The following is a 17,786-nucleotide window of genomic DNA, read 5'->3' as shown; positions in this document are numbered from 1 at the left end:
CTATAAAATCTCCATTCCTATTCCACTCCAGGGAAAGGATACTGTAAAATCTCCATTCCCTTCCCACTCCAGGGGAAGGTTACTGCAAAATCCCTATTTTCTTCTGATCAGCTGAGACTTGGGAAGCAGAGAATAGATGGGGACAGGGCCAGTCAGAGGTTGTATTTACCGGTTTTCCGAACTACTCAAAATATCCACTACCGGTTCTCAAGAACTGGTCAGAACCTGCTGAAACCCACCTCTGGTTCAGTCCACAGGTCAACTTTGGCTAATAAATATGCACTGGCCTGCTGCAGAGTCTTGATAGAGAAATCTTGCCTTCTCTAAACTCTTCCTCAACCCTCCATGTCTGTTTCCTGTCTCTTTCTCTGCATACTGGAGAAGGTAGGAACTCTTATTCCCTTCTACCCATAGAGAAAGGAAAGGAGACTTCTGTATGCAGGGTGGAGGGGTGGGGAGGAACAATTGTTTCTGATTTCCTCCCTCAAGGAAGAAATACCGATACATTGACTTATATGGTCTAATTCTCAGAGCACCCCAACAGGCTACAGCACCCCAGATCACAGAGAAGTATCAGCTCCCCTGTTTGCAAGGTGTTCCAGGTATTAGTGACAGGCTCGCTGTTCTGTTCTACATTTCCCTGCTTTTTGGAAGAGAGGTCAGGCAAGGACTAATAGTGATAGATTTTACCTCAGGATAGCTTTGGCCTCTTTACATCTGGCTTGGCAGATATTGTTGCTGAGTGCTTAGATGAATGGATAAATGGATTGGAATTGCTTACCGGTTTTGCTCCATCTTCTCTTCTCTTCTCTTCTCTTCTCTTCTCTTCTCTTCTCTTCTCTTCTCTTCTCTTCTCTTCATTTTATTTTATTTTATTTTATTCTTCTTTGCCATGCTTTTTTTAATTTTAATATTTTATATTCTATTTTGTTCTTCGCTATGCTTAGCTATGCTTTTGTGACAATGGCTTTGGTTGTAGTAGTTATTTATTTATATTTCATGTTTCTAAACTGCCCATGTCCCTCAAGGAGGAAGTGGTCCTGTCTGTGACCTTCCTTTTGCTAATGGATGTTTTATTTTCTTTTAGAATAACTCAACTAAATACATTTTATTGCCCATTAACACACTCCTTGGATTACAGCCAAGAACATGACCAAAATGATATTTTTTAGGCAACATAGCCGATGAGAGAATCAACTTCAGCATCAACTACTTTGTCACCTTGATAAATTATTGAAGAGCCCGACCATACATCTGGTTCTCATTAAGTGTTCACAATGCATTTACTCCACTTTGGAAGAGATGCTGAAGAGAGGGCTGCTTTAATGAGCCTAAGACAGATGCTGCATTCTCATCCCACAGGAGCAGCTGGTTTGTAGAACCATTTCCTATGATACAGGAACCAGGGTGATACAATGGTTGTATATATTATTGATACGACATGGAGAATAACTGAGCATGTAAATGACGCCAAAACTGGATTAAGTACTGCAGTACAAGGAAAATTTTATCAGAGGAAATGGCAACATAAAGTCAGGACTTTGGGGCAGACATTCAGAGTCCCAACCAGCGAACGACTGGAAAATTCTAATATAACCTTTTTTGTCCTGCCTTTAATATTTTTATAAATAACTCAAGTGAGTTATTTGAATTATCTAACTGAACAGCTGGCCAAAGGAGCCTTTAGAAATTAACTTTTAATGCAGGAATTGGCATCCCCTCCAGATGTTTTGGATTTCATCTCCCATTAACCCCTGTTCTACGGACAATGTAGGGGATCCAGTGATCAAAACCATACCACAAGATTCCTTCCTGCTGCTCTAATGTTTAATTTTTAGAATTAAAGAATTACAGATTGTAAGGTTTGAAAAAGGAGGCATCCATAAGATCTAAGGCATTTTTGTCAAAGTGACAAAAGCAGTGTCTTCCTGTCACCATCACTTTCATAAATGCATGCTGTGTCATGACACATGTACAAAAGGGGAAGAGGTTGCTTTGCAACGGCACAGCGCAGTATTCACCATATGCCTTTTCTTTATCTCCCTGCTTATGGCTCTGATCATAGGCATGAGGGAGGAGGAAAATGTGCATTGCAACATCACCTCTTTCTTGCATGCCATACAGAGTTAGATGCAAGTACATAAGGAGCTAGTACAGGGGTGTCCAAAAGCACTCGGTGATGTCATGTTGGCCACATGACCAGCGTCTTTGGGCAGCACTAGCTCAATGGCCTTCCAACAGAGATTAACACCACTCCCTAGAGACAGCAACGACTAGCGGTGTTAAATCTTCAGGGACTTTTTTTATCTTTTACATAAGGAGCAGAGCTTCTATCATGACATTACCTCATAGGGTTTTTTTGGATTTTTTAAATTATTTTTTAAACAAACCACATACAATATATTTTTTTTTGAACAAAATATCAACCAGGTATATAATCACATCTAATTCAATTTCCCCCCACCCTCTTATATATTTTATCAATGTATTTCCCTTCCCCCCTTTTTAATTTCACTATTTGCATTTCTCTAAAAAAGAAAATTCTAGTTTAACCCTCCGTCCCGAATTTAAATCTTTAATCAAATCTGTCCCCTTTTTTGCCCCCTCTTTTATCTCTTTCCATTTGTATTAAAACCCTATATTCCCATTTATTAATTTCTTTCTTTTCAATCTCTATAGCATCAACTTCAATTATCTCATTACTTTTCAATAAACATTTTTAAGGTTATTATTCTTAATCTTGTAAAAAAAGATATAAAAACAAGCTAGTATTCATTATTTCAGAAAATCTCATATTTATATACTCTCATCTCATTAATGTTTCAGTCTTAGTCTATATTGATTCCCATTTTTATTTTTATTTTAAAATCCTTGCTTTCTTTGCTTGTCCTAGATTTCTAACAGTTCTGCCATCTCCATAGCATCAGTATCAATCAATTCTTTACTTATCAATAAAGATTTTAAGGTTATTATTCTTAATCTTGTAAAAAAAGTAAAAAAAGGCAAATCTTTCCTTTGTTTCAAAAAGTCTCATGTTTATGTATTCTCATCTCATTAATATTTTCATATTTCAATTCCATTTTTATTTTCCCTTAAAATTCCATGCTTTCTTTGCTTATTCTATATTTCTATTAATTCTCCTTCTTGCCTCTTCCCCCATTTTTTATTTCTCTCTATTAACCCCTATATAATCCTTTAGGTTTATATTTTAACATCATAAATTCTTTATTTGCTGTCAGTTCTGAAGCAGCTCTTGTTTTTTCTGAGTCTTATTTTCCATCCAATCTTGTAGTTATTTCTTATATTCCTCGCTTAAAAATCATGTGCGTATTTCTTTCATTTCAATTATTCTCTGCATCATTCTTTGAAGTTGTAACTCTTGTTCTTGTCAAGGTCGAACAGCTTGTTGACAAAGTCCACCCTTTCAATTCCACCAGTCTTATCACTGCCATAAAAGATTTTCAGCAATGATCAAAGTCCTTGTAGTTCCTCTTCTGCCTTTATGTGTCACTTTGCAGTCCACAGTTCCAATCCACAATTAGTGAAAGTGTCCATTTTGTTTCCTTTACTTAGAGCCGCGCCTTATTTTGTTTCAGTTTATTTTTTATTTTTTCCAATTAGTCCCATTTAAAATCCATAGATTAAAGTTTAAAATTTACTTAGTTCCAGTCCATAGAGGAAAAAGGAAGTTGGAGATATTCCCCCAAATTAGAATTTTAAATCCTGATTTTTTTCCCCTTTTTTTCCTTTTTATAGTCTTTAATCAGTTTTGAAAGCTTCCAAATTACCCAAATTCCCAACTTTAATTAAGGGTTCCGTTTTTTCCCTTTTTATTTGAGGGATCTGTTCTTCGATTTCAAAGTCAAATTTCTGTCAGGTCTTTGGGTACTGCTTCCGTTTCTTTTATTCTATTGTGCTAACAGTCCTTGTCGATTTAGCCGCTATTCCAGAGTTTTTAAAACTTTGTTGCAAATATCAATTTTAAAGTGCTTCTTTGTGAGTTGGTGTTCACTCACCTGGCTTCAATATTTTGTCCAATTCACCGCTTCAACTCTCCAGCACAATCTTATGTGGCTGTCCCGACTTTGGCAGCTTGTAATGGCTGTGGTCCTCATCACTGGGTCGAGGGCTAAAAGGCCAGTGCTGCAGGGAATTTGCAACTTTCCTGTTTGCTCCAGCGGCTCCTTCTTTCTTCGCGGTCCCTGCAGGACAGCTATGGTCCATTATGGACCCCCATAACGATGGGGATATCAGCACTCCCCCCGGAGCTCCTGGGGTTCGCGACCGTCTCGTCACGATGCTGGCCAGGCGTCTGACATTACCTCATGTTTATTATTTTGGAGAAATCTTAATATCCCTGCCCTTCATAAGAGCGGGAGGGAGAGCAAGGGAAGGAAAAGTAAAGACCCAAAAGGGGAAGTATGAAAAAATACAGTTGCATTTATTTAGACTTTGCTTAGTTTGGATGGGAAAGTTAAGCATCACAGATATGGAGATGCAACCAAGTGAACCAAGTGGCTCCAGCTTTTGTATTTTTGTATTTTTGCTAGATGATAAATAAGGCAATTATTGTTTGTTTTCATATCTAATACATTAAGGCAACCTTCTTTCATCTTTTATTTTTGGGGAGGGAGGGCTTCAGGCCAGCTTTGACTCCTGGCAACTGCCTACATTAGTTCTTGCACTTGTTTTGACAGCATTTTTGAAAGTGGTGGGAATAATACACTCCAATTTTAGAGAGTACCAGGTCATTTTTCAATACTGGAGAGTCGTGATGACTTCTTAGCAAATGTGCACAGGTAGTCCTCAACTTACAGCCATTCATTTAGTGACCTTGCAAAGTTAGAACGGCACTGAAAACGTGACTTTATTTTATTTATTTATTTATTTATTTGTCACAACATCATACAAAAAGATTATGTAGTTTATACACATATAAACATATATAGGAAGAAGAAAAGAAAAACAATAGGACAGGAACGGTAGGCACGTTTGTGCGCTTATGCACGCCCCTTATGGTCCTCTTAGGAATGGGGTGAGGTCAATAGTAGAAAGTTTTTGGTTAAAGCTATTAGGATTATGAGAAGAGACCACAGAGTCAGGTAAAGTATTCCAAGCACTGATGATTCTGTTGCAGAAGTCATATTTTCTGCAATCTAGATTAAAGCGGTTTACATTAAGTTTAAATCTATTGGTTGCCCTTGTATTATTGCAATTAAAGCTGAAGTAGTCTTTGACAGGAAGGACATTACAATAGATGATTCTGTGAGTTAAACTTAGGTCTTGTCGAAGGCGACGGAGTTCCAAGTTTTCTAAGCCTAGGATTTCAAGTCTGGTGGGATAAGGTATTTTGTTGTTTTCAGAGGAATGGAGAACTCTTCTTGTAAAATATTTCTGGACACGTTCAATTGTATTGATGTCAGAGATGTGGTGAGGGTTCCAAACAGGTGAGCTGTATTCTAGAATTGGTCTAGCAAATGTTTTATATGCTCTGGTTAGTAGTGTGGTGTTTTGGAAAAGAAGCTACATAAAATTAGGTTTACAACTCTTAGAGCTTTTTGCTATGTAGTTGCAGTGGGCTTTGGCACTTAGATCATTTGACATGAAAACTCCAAGGTCTTTAAACGGATGGGGGTCGTCTGTAAGGTAATGTCCATCTAGTATGTACTTAGTTTTAGAGTTCTTTTTTCCTATATGTAAGACTGAGCATTTGCTGGTTGAAATTTGGAGCTGCCAATTTTTAGACCAAGCGGTTAGATGGTCAAGGTCGTTTTGAATGATAGAAGTGTTGTCTGTGGTGTTAAATAGTTTGACATCATCAGCAAAGAGAACACAATTACTTGAGATATGGTCACAAAGATCATTAATGTATAGAATAAAGAGTGTTGGTCCAAGGACGCTGCCTTGAGGAACGCCACTCTTGACAGGAACAGGATTTGATAAAGCATTGCCAATTTTGACCACTTGTTGTCTGTTAGACAGAAAAGCAGATATCCATTTGTGGAGGGGTCCTGAGATGCCATAGGATGTCAGTTTAAGGAGAAGTTTATCGTGTACTACTGAGTCAAAAGCTTTGCAGAAGCTTATGCCTTTTTTTCCACACTTACAGTCATTGCAGCATCCCCATAGTCATAGGATCAAAATCCAGGTGCTTGGCAACTGACATGACAGCTGCACCGTCCCTGGGTCATGTGATTACCATTTGTTACCTTCCCAATTAACTTTGACAAGCAAATCAATAGAGGAAGCCAGATTTGCTTTATGATCTCTTGATTCATTTAACAACTGCAGTCATTGACTTAACAGCTGTGGCAAAAAAAGGTCATAAAATGGGGTGCAATTCACTTAACAACTACAGTAGAACCTCTGGTCATGACCATAATTTGTTCCATAACTTTAGTTACAACCCGATTGGGTCATGACCCGAGCCTAATTTTGGAAATTTGACGTTTATTAAAAAAAAATGGCGCGGAAGGGGAAATCGGCCACAGAAAAAAGATGTGAATTTTTTGGTCATGGTCAGAAGCGTTTGGAACCAGAGGTTCTACTGTACCTTGCTTAAGAAAGCAAACTTTGGGCTCAATTGTGGTCATAAGTCAACCATACATTTACCTGTATTCAAAGATTAAGAATGAGCATTCTCTATGAAAACTTAGTCTGCCCATTAAATTTTTATTGGTAGATCACACCCATTTATATTTTAAGGCCTTAGTGTATTACAGGAATGGGAAATGAAAAAAAAAGTGAAAAGTAAATAAAGAGAATGCTTCCTTAAGTGACTTATCTATTGGTTAAAGCTTATTGTTTCTCTGGTATTTGGGTGGAAAGTTTGATTACCTGTAACCTTAAAGGAACTCTATCAATGCATGAGAAGGATATAATATTAGCAGACCTAGAAAAATGCCAAGGGGTGGAAAAGCCAAAATCTTTAAGAAGAATATTTTTCAGGTTACTCCCTGACACCGGCTCTACAATGACTCTTTGTGTTGACTGGCTACCACTCTCAATTAGCTGATTGTCCTGAGATAATTATAGGTAATGCCAACTTACAAGGTCTTTTGGATGCCTTCCTTAACATCCAGATATAGCCAACAAAAAAGAAAACAATAAAAAAAAACCTGGTTTCTCTGATGTGCTAATAAATGCTCTGAAGTTCACTTCAGTGGAGAGCAGCTACTTCTTTAAATCACCAACCCGCCCTCTGTGGCCAGCAGGAGTCATCTTATCTCTGAGAACTAATAAAAGGGAGGGAGGGAAATGAGATTCAACCCCAAATGAGGTTTGGGGTTGGAAAAGGTTGGGTGTCCTTGGAGTCTTTGCTGGAACCGCAGATGAAAGAGGTTATTTCAAGCAAAGTTGGAAGGAGTTAGACCAGGGGTCAGCAACCCATGGCTCTGGAGCCACATGTGGCTCTTTCATCCCTCTTCTATGGCTCCCAGTCATCAATCGGCTCCACAATTGATAGGGATTTCAGTTAGGACAGGTAGAGGAAAAAGGACGCCATGCTAGGAGGAGACTCTATGGTGGGGAACAAACTTCTGGTCGGCAGGGGAAAAAGGACACTGTGCTAGGAGGAGGCTCTATGGTGGGGGAACCGCACTTCCAGTCGGCTCCAGAATTGAATGGAGGGCTTCTGGTTAGGACCTTTGTGGTTCTTTGAGTGTTTAAGGTTGCCAACCCCTGAGTTAGACTGAAGCCCAACCAGGGGTGAAATGCTACTGGTTCAGACCGGTTCAGCCAAACCGGTAGCGATGGCAGCAGATGGTTCAGAGAACCGGTAGCAATAGCAGCATAAGGCTCCGCCCACCCACCCGGTTGTTGTTACTTCCTGGTTTTAACCAGGAAGTAACCTGGTTTTTACCCTCAGTGCATGCGCAGAAGGGTTTGCACATGTGCAGAAGGTCTGCGCGCGTCACATGACACGTGAGGCCTGAGCACTTCTGAATTGGTAGGGAAGATAAGTAGATTTCACCCCTGAGCCCAACCATCATTCAGTGAGCTCCAGGCTGAAAGAAGAATGCAGCATCAGAAAGAGAAAGTGAAGCAAAAGGGAAAGCTAAGAAGACACAAAACAAAATAGCTAAGAAAAAGGAGTGATTTGAGTGTGATTTTTCAAAGTTCCAAAATTATTAATCAGGGCAAAGTTAATTTTGAAAGGTATTTGTTTATTCTCCCTCTCCTTTTGATGTGATGTTACCCGTGCCGGGGGTTGAAATCCACCTGTCTTAAAGTTGCTGGGATTGAGAAACACCGCTGTACAATACCAATTGGTTAATTACATTGAATATATACCACACTGACTGTTGAAATTTAACAAAAGAGTAGAGTATGTACTCGACCAAGAACTAAAGGATAAGGTACAGTATATTACCTTTGTTTCCCCCCCCCAAACCCCTCCAAAAGGCAGGATATGTTTTAACTTTTTCCTTTCTAATGGACGAATCAATCCTTGGCCAACTTACAAGCAGCCGAAGATTACTTTGTCCCATCCTTATCTCAACCCACCTGTCGTGTCCCACTCCCCTCCGACGACCGGGTCTAGGAAGTCCGTATCAAGCGTGGCAACGAAGCCTCTGCAGCTTGTCAAAGTCCTTCGAGGCTTCTCAGGGCAGGCAGGAGTCCAAGTTGTGACTTCAGCAAACTAGATGAGACTTTGCTTGACTCAAGGTTGGAATGCCACAAGCAGGTCCTTTATATAGGCTGTAGGGTGTGGCTCCATGACTCAGCATTTATCCAGGCCTGCCCCTCCCTTCCTTCTGCTGGTGTCACCTCTCAGATCTCCGGAAGCGAGGATCCTCCCACTTTGAATTCTCTTCAGCTGGATCTGCTGTCAGTAATTCTATCACGTGGCTGGCTTCCTGCTCACATGCTGTAGGAGTGAGGTTTATCAGGTTTGTTTGTTCATTCCTGGAATCCTCTTCCGGCATGGGGCCAGGGCCGGGGGCTGGAGGCATGACAGGCCATTCATCTTCATTATCAGACTCGGAGTCTGATAACAGGCCCGGGTGTAGACGGGAGGGGCCCGGCTGAGGAGAGGAGGGAGGACAAGGCACAACACCACCTGTAACCTTAGTTTCACACATCAGGCAAAACAAAAAAAAATTATTTCCTTCAGGATGATGATGATGTTATCCATTCAGTCGTGTCTGACTCTTGGCAATTCTATGAGTCGAGTCTCTCCACATCTTCCGATCTTGCACTATTTTTTTGAGTTGTTCTATGCTCCGGCTGGCGTCAGCTTTGATGATGTCCAACCACTGTATTCTTTGATGGCCTGGTTTCCTTCTACTGCTAACTCTTCCAAACATAATTGCTTTCTCCAGTGAATTCCCCTGCACAACGTGAGTCAAAGTAAGTGAGATGCACTTTCATGACTTTGCCTTCTAATGACATGTACTTGCTCTTAGTCACATTTGCTGTCCAAGGAATGCGCAGGAGCCTTCTCCAGCACCATAGCTCAAATGATTCAATTTTCTTCCTGTCTTGCTTTTTTTAAGCTCCACCTTTCACAACCATGGGTAACTACAGGGAACATAATAGTGCAGACTAACCTACATTTGATTGCCAGCCTTGCTTTTCCATATCCAGTTCATATATCCATCATTGCTGTGTGACCCAGTACAATGCAAAATTTTACTTCTGTGCTGCATTCACCACTTTGACTGATCTGTGATCCTAGAAAAGTTATTTTTTTCCCTACACATTCTATCTCTTCATTGTAAATTTCTATTTTGATATTTCCGTCCTTTGCAACACTCACAAGCTTGGTCTTTTTGATGTTCAGAAAGACCAAAATTCTCACTTCTTTGATTTTCTTAATCAGATGTTCAGACCTTCTTTCATTTCTGAAAGGATCCTTCAGGGTAATGATAGTTAATTATGACTAACATGAATGGATTAATGAAAGTTTGATTAATTGAATGGATTAATATTAATCCATTCATTATGAATTTGGTTTTAGCTTAATCAGAATGATATGGCTTTGTTTGCAAATCGACTGAAGCAAAAATATTGGCAGCCGTAATATAAACTATTTGGCTGGGTAGTGTGACACCAGACATTGCGACTTGTAAATCTACATTTTAATTTGTCTATTTGAAAAAAATCCCTGAATTTTAGAATGGTCTTCTTGCATTTAACTACCGGGAGTTGAGTTGTAGGAAAAGGAATAATATTTGTGGGGGAGAAACTGCTACAGAAACAACCCTGTGAAGTGAGTTGGGTTGAAAGAAAATGACTGATCAAAAGTGACCAGTTTTTCATCCCTAAAATAGGACTAGAATCACTGGTGAAATCCAATTTTTTTTACTACCAGTTCTGTGGGCGTGGCTTGGTGGGCGTGGCTTGGCGGGCATGGCAGGGGAAGGATACTGCAAAATCTCCACTCCTGGGGAAGGATATTGCAAAATCTCCATTCCCACCCCACTCTGGGACCAGCCAGAGGTGGTATTTGCCGGTTCTCTAAACTATTCAAAATTTCTGCTACCAGTTCTCCAGAACCTGTCAGAACCTGCTGGATTTCACCCCTGACTAGGACTCATAGTCTCCTGGTTTCTAGCCAGGTGCCTTAACTATTAGACCAACTTGGCCCTTTGGCTCTTGCTGCAAATGCAAGGATACACATATTTGGTTTAGTGGTTAAGACACTAGGCTAGAAAGCAAGAGAACATGAGTTCAAGTTCCACCATAGCCATGAAAGCCAACTCGATGACTTTGGGCCAGCTATGCTCTTTCAGCCCAATCCACCTCACAGGGTGATTATTGTGGGGAAAATAGGAGGAAGAAGGTGTGGGTTCACCACCTTGAGTTATTCTGAAGGAATAAAAAAGTCGGGATGCAAACATACAAGCAAATTTTGTTTAAAAGAACTAAAATCCTGAGGTGGGTTATAGTTATTTCTTTGAAGTTCTGTGCATTCATTAGCTAAAAAGCTGACTTCTGGTGTCAAATTTCCCAAGAACCATACAGTTCAGGCTCCTAAAAATGTACACATGGCCCATTTTCATAGCTCATAGTTACAACCTGTGTAAATGACAATGGGACAGCGCTGTGAAAGGCTCAGCTGCATAGAGGTCAAAACTCACTTCATCTTGGACATTTTACAAAACAAGATGCAGATTGGATTGTAGTCTGTGCTTGTCTGCGTTTGCAAATTACAAACTTTTTTATAAGTTGTGTGTGTGTGTGTGTGTGTGTGTGTGCGCACGTATTTTGATTTATTTCTTAGACTTTAATCCTTTCTTTTTTTCTGGGAGTTCAAGAGGGCACTTGCATCAATCAACGTATTTTGAAATTGTAACCCTAAGCTGGCTTGCTAGGATATAAGATAAGATATGGATCTGAGTAAATATAGTCAGGTTTGAGAGATAAGGTTCCATTTTTCTGCTTGCTTTATTCAGAAACAACCTAAAATACAGACATACCTTGGAGATACTACAGGTTTGATTCCAGATCACCATAATAAAACAATAGCATTATGCCTTGGGTTGGGGGGGGGGAGTACACACCTTAATTTAAAAATACTTTATTGCTAAAAAATATGCTAATTATCTGAACTTTTAGCAAGTTGTAATAATTTTCCTGTTGGAGAGACATGTAAAAAAAAAAGCAGTATCTGCACAGTGCAATAAAATGAGATATGCTATAACTTTTGTATGTATATGTATAACTTTTCCTTCTGGATGTTTAGAAACGGCCAACACAAGTTTGTTGTTTTGGCACTGTGATTTTTTTAAAAAAAATTTTTTAAGAACAAGGGAACATTTTAAAATGTGTGCACTAATGCATGTTACTTTAAATTAGTTTAGGCAGACTATGTTTTGTTCAGACAATAGCAGATGAAAAGAGGAAGGAACTTATGTGTGTGTGCTGTTCTTTTTTTACTCCACACATGAATTCCCAGCACTCGGTGGTTCTAAGAAAAAAAAATACTTGGCTTCTTCGTAATGGCGACATGAGATTCATCTGAAGCTACTTAACATAATAACCCCAGTGGAATATTTTCCATGAAGACAGTTGTTGTCAGCTGTGCCAATAATAGTGAGTCAGAGGAGGCAGAGCAGGGTGGGAAACGTAGGACAACCCTGGATGTGGACTGTGTGTTTGCAAAACTTCCTGCTCATCGTTACACAGCAGTTTTTCTCCCTCCTCCCTTTCTGGAAATTAGGAGCAAAGAAACCTGTAATGCAATTAAAACCCAAAGCTATCTGCTGTCTGCTAAGTAGATTTCAATGCAGAGAATTATTTCCCCCCCTTCTTGTAAATATATTCTTGAAAGGGGGGGGGAATTCTCACATCTGTTTTCGGTATTCCTAGAGGCAAAATGAATTTACATTCTAATGTGTATCACCCTCTCACATCTTTATTCAAAACTAATTGCTCTTTTTTTCCATCTCTCCTGCTTATTTCCTTTCTCTTAGTTTACAACACAGTCTATTCAAAAGCATTTTCACTACTCTCTGACTAACAGTAGATCCTGCCTCAATTGCTGTGGCATAGCTAAGGGGGAAGAGATGCCAAGAAAATTGTGACCTTCGAATGTATGGTATTTAATTCCCAGAATTCTCATCCATTGCTGTGCCTGTGAGGAATTCTGAGAATTGAAGTCTAATACATTGGGAGAATAACCAGATTGGGGAAGGATGGTCTCAATTGCCAATGAAAATGAATTCTGCAGCAGTCATGGGTTTCCCCCCCCCCCATTTCTCAATGCTTTTTCTTTGGGAAGAAAAAAAAAGAGCAAACAAGCCACAACTAAGGGATGCTACCATCTGGACCGCTAAAAAAAATTGCACAATTCAGGCCAGCTAGTTGCATGATAAAAATGTACCTGTGGTATTTGCACATTTGCTTGGTTTGGGATTAGTCTATCATATTTATTTATTTATTTATTTATTTATTTATTTATTTATTTATTTATTTATTTATTTATTTATTTATTTATTTTGTCACAATAACCCCAAGCTACTTCAGAAACCCAAGAGGATCCATGAGTGCCTGGGGCAGTGGGGTTGAATAATTCCTTCCTCCATCTGACAGGGAGTCCCAAAGGTGCTTCTTCAGGAGGCAACTGGACTTTGTTTTTTCTCTGAAGACTTTGCCTAATCCAGTCACAACATTGTGACTGGATAAGGAAACATTGGGGTTTCCTTATCTTTTTTCAATACATTTGTATATTTGATGTCTCTAACTCTCTCTCTCTCTCTCATACATATTTCCTCTAGAAGTTTAATAGTGTGAAACAATTGACTATGTAAATTGGTTTTCTAATTCTAATTTTGTCTCTTGACACTGCCTTTATATGCAGAGCAATATAGTACAGGTCAGGAGTCAGGAACCCGTGGCTCTGGAGCCGCATGTGTCTCTTTCATCCCCCTGCTGCAGCTCCCTGTCGCTCAAAATATGCATCACAACCGCCCATGTGCAACACCCGCTGGCACGCGAGTTAATGAGGTTTTCAACCCTCGGTAGGCCAACCATGGATAAATCCAAGAAAAGAAAAGCTTCAGAAGAAAATACAATGTTTAATTCAACTACATATACTAGTTTTGTGGCCGCTCAGGAAATAGGCATTAAGAAAGAGTTTTGTGGCTCCCAGTTGTTGTTTTTTTCTGCGGGAAACGGGTCCAAATGGCTCTTTTGAGTGTTTAAGATTGCCGACCCCTGATTCAGGTATTCCTCAACTTACAACCATTCATTGACTGACCATTCAAAGTTACAACAGCATTGAAAAAAGTGACTTACAACCATTTTTCACACTTACAACTGTTGCAGCATCCCCATGAGCATGTGATCAAAATTTGGATGCTTAGAAACTGGGATATATTTATGATGGTTGCAGTGAATTTCCCAACCTTTTGACAAGCAAAGTCAATGGGGAAAGCAGATTCACTTATCAACGGGCGATCAATTTAACAACTGTTTAAGTTAACAACTGTGACAAGAAAGGTTGTAAGTTGGGGCAAAATTCACTTAACAACTGTCTTGCTTAGCAACAGAAATTTTGGGCTGATTTGGGGATGTAAGGCAAGAACTACCTGTAGGTGAATTTAAGACTCCTGGACTTGGAGTTCTGATTACATTTTTAGTAATATTATATTATTAAAATTATATTCTGTTTAAATTTAAATTCACACTATTACCATCCCTTATCATGGCAATGCAGCAGATGGAGTTAAGGGCATTTTATGCTGTCCCCTAGGAAGGGAATGGAGAAGATGTCCCTTTAAGCAGCATCTTACAGGTGCAGCGTCCAAGAGGTATCATTTATGCCCACTTAAGTTCAGTCCCTAAGTTGTGTCCGACTCTTTGCGATCCCATGAACTATAGCATGCCAGGTCCCGCTGTTCTCTACTGTCTCCCAGAATTTGCCCAAATTCATGTTCATTGTGCCAATGACACTATCTAACTATCTCATCCTTTGCTGTCCCCTTCTCCTTTTGCCAAAATGCATAACACATTTTTGTGTTGGTGGACTGTTGATTGCAGAGCCAAGGAAAAACCTGACATGAAGGAGGACTTGTGCAACAAAAAGAACAAGCGACAAAACAATGCACAGACTCCTCTGTGTAACAGAACTCAGGCTTTTAACTGTTCAGGTGTTGACAGCAATTATCCTTGGCAGAAAGATGTGAATTGTGGCTGAACAGCTGGAAGAGAGAGAGGCTTTTTTTGCAAGCTTTAGCAGAGCTGGGATATTCAGCGGTGTCCTAGGGATGTGGTGAACAAGGCAGCATGGTTGAATAAATAAGATGCTTCATAAAACGGGGAAAAATGGGGAAATGCTGGTTCCCCCTTCCTGAAAATAGTACAGTGGAGCATTAATTGAATGGATTAAACATGAAACATTATTATAAAATGCTAGCAGGCATAAATCTGTGTACAAATTGAGGAAAAGCCAATATTTGGCTTACCTCATATGCTTAGCAGACATTCACAGTGACACACATATACCCCTCAAGCCTTGGATGCACAATCCAGGTGTATTTCAAATTGTAATTTCTATTTTTTTTAAAAAGAAAAAAGAAAATAATCTAACGTATTACTGGAGAGTAATCACATTTACTGCATTTCAGTTGAATTGCACTTAACTGATATCAAAACAAAACAAATCCAGATTTTTCCTGGGGCCCCCTTCAATTGCTTTTTGGACTATGGCCATCAGCACTTCCTCAAAGGACAAGATGTCATTGCCATCCCTGGGGGAGGGGGAGGTGTCTTAAGCCACAATCAAACCAAGCCAACTACAAAAATCACCCCCAGCCATTAAATCAGCCACTAAATTATTGCTTTCAACAAATGTGTGAATTTGCAAATTCAGAAATGGAATGCACTGGTCCAGGGCATTTTGTTCCCCTTCCAGCCCACACCACTCCAGAAGCAACTTGGTGGTTTCCAAACATAAATCCCATAAATTCAAGAGTGCTTAGCTAGTTTCTGGAAATAAAGAAGTAGCATGATTCATCTCCCTGACACCAGCTGTTTCATATCCTGGACACGTTAAAGTGCTTCGGGCTTGAAAGATTTAGTTCTAAAAACTATCAACACCCTAGAATGGCATGGGCTGGAGAAGTTGGGTACAGACCAGGGAAGAATGGGACATTGCAGTATGGTGTCCTTTCAAATAATCCTTTCCACTCCTATTACAGTGTTTTGAACTTCTCAAACATTTCTTTCCAATCTGAATCATGGTGTATTGAACTTCTATAGTGTAAACTCAATTAACTGTAGTTGATTCAGTTAACTATAATTAAGCTTAATGTGCGGTTGAGTTTTTTGCCTGGAAATCCTTTTCATAATTCACTTTGTGAGATGAACTTTGATAGCCATAAATATATCTATGGTAACATATTTATGTTAATATAGATTCTCAAATGAATATGGCTAGCCTTCAATAATACCTCAATAACGGATCAATCAATCAGTAAATACCAGAGTCCATAATTAGCACCAATACGTTCAAGATCCATTTTTCATAGTTTACTTGACTGTGTTTTCAGTTTATACACTCATGGCAAACTTGATTGGCAGGCATAATAGGATTCTCTAGTAATTATAGATGTCTATGTAGCCAAAATATGTATTTGTTAGATTTATATCCTGTCTTTCCTCCAGAAGCTCAAGGGATGAATACAACACTTAGTCATGCTACTTTTCTCACAACAGTCATGAAGTAAGTTGGGTTGAGTGAACCTGGCTGGTTCACAAGTGAATCTCCAAAATGAGGACAGGCGTATTTATGTTGACGAGGATGCTAGAGAGATATTTTTATTGTTGTTGTTGTTGTTAGTTGCAAAGTCATGTCTGACCCATTGGGACTCCATGGACAATGTTCCTCCAGGCCTTTCTGTCCTCTACGATCCCCTGGAGTCCATTTAAACTCATACCGACTGCTTCAGTTTATTAGATCATCTTAATGATAGCAGTTGTCTGGGTCACACAATGCACTGAATCTGAATAGGATTTAGAATATCTAGGAGTCAACTTCAACAGTTGGTTTATTCCAATACCAAATCATACCTTAATGCAGGGGTGTCCAACCTTGGCAGCTTTAAAACTTGTGGACTTCAACTCCCAGAATTCCCCAGCCAGCCAGCCAGCCAGCCATGCTGCCTGGAAAATTCTGGGAGTTGAAGCCCACAAGTCTTAAAGTTGCTAAGGTTGGACAACCCTGCTTTAGCGAGACAAATGAACCAAGCCACTGAATGAAACAAAGCTCTTATTTCCAGACCAATACTGCGTCAATGTTTCTGTCAGATCAATAGAGAGTTCATGAAACGAGGAGCAAATGCTTTCGAGTTTCCTGCGAAATTTCCTTGTACTACAGAAGGTATGCAAATGGGTGGAAAGGAAATTTGAAGTACTGATTAATGGGTAAGATAGAAATGTTTACTCAACAAATAAAACGTTCCTTGTCACAGTGAGTGCAAGAGTATCCCAAGCCTTCTCACATTTTGCTAAATGTGTTTACTGGAATCTATATTTTTAAAAAAACCAGACAAGTATGTAAAGATATTGTTTTGCATTCTTTTTTTGGTTTTATGGACAAAAATAGCACTAAAAAGGGTATCCTCCTAGTTGGGTTTTGGAGCATGCCAACACTTTTCCAAGCATGTGAACTCAGTGTATTATGAACAAAAGTCTATTCGTGCAGTGGGACTTCTGGTTTCTCTTCCTCCTTTGAGTACCCAACTATTCTCAGACCTGATCTTGAGCAACGGGGGAACTTTCTGAAACAAATCTGAAGATACAAAGGGATTTTGCGTTGGTGCATGCACATATATATTCAAAAGCCAAACCACTATGGTCATTGATTACTTGTTCTTCTGTTTCAGAGGAAGTCTGTTTCAGAGGATCAGATACTTTTATTTAGAAATGTCCACCAATTACAATCCAGTGCTCTTCTAAGGTGCTGGATCAGGCTGATTATAATTACACTGAATTCATCCCTTATGCTAAACCCTGATGGTTAAACTATGGTTTATTCAACGTTTGAATTTACAACCCATGCCCTGCCAGAACTGAATAAACTACATGATACCTGAGCATGGTGTGTAAATTATAGGCTGGATGTGGAATCTCAATTGCCCTCCCATTTAAAGGAAACTCTTTAAAGCTGGAAACTACCCAGGTGGCAAAGCAGGGGGTATTGAGCAAAAAAAGGGGGCAGGGCAGTGGTGAAATCCAATTTTTTTTACTACCGGTTCTGTGGGCGTGGCTTGGTGGGCGTGGTGTGGCTTGGTGGGTGTGGCAGGGGAAGGATACTAAAATCTCCATTCCCACCCCAC

This window comes from Ahaetulla prasina, chromosome 2 (genome assembly GCF_028640845.1).
Source record: "Ahaetulla prasina isolate Xishuangbanna chromosome 2, ASM2864084v1, whole genome shotgun sequence".
Taxonomy (NCBI): Eukaryota; Metazoa; Chordata; class Lepidosauria; order Squamata; family Colubridae; genus Ahaetulla; species Ahaetulla prasina.
The sequence above is the reverse complement of the archived record's forward strand: the minus strand, read 5'-3'. Positions refer to the sequence as shown.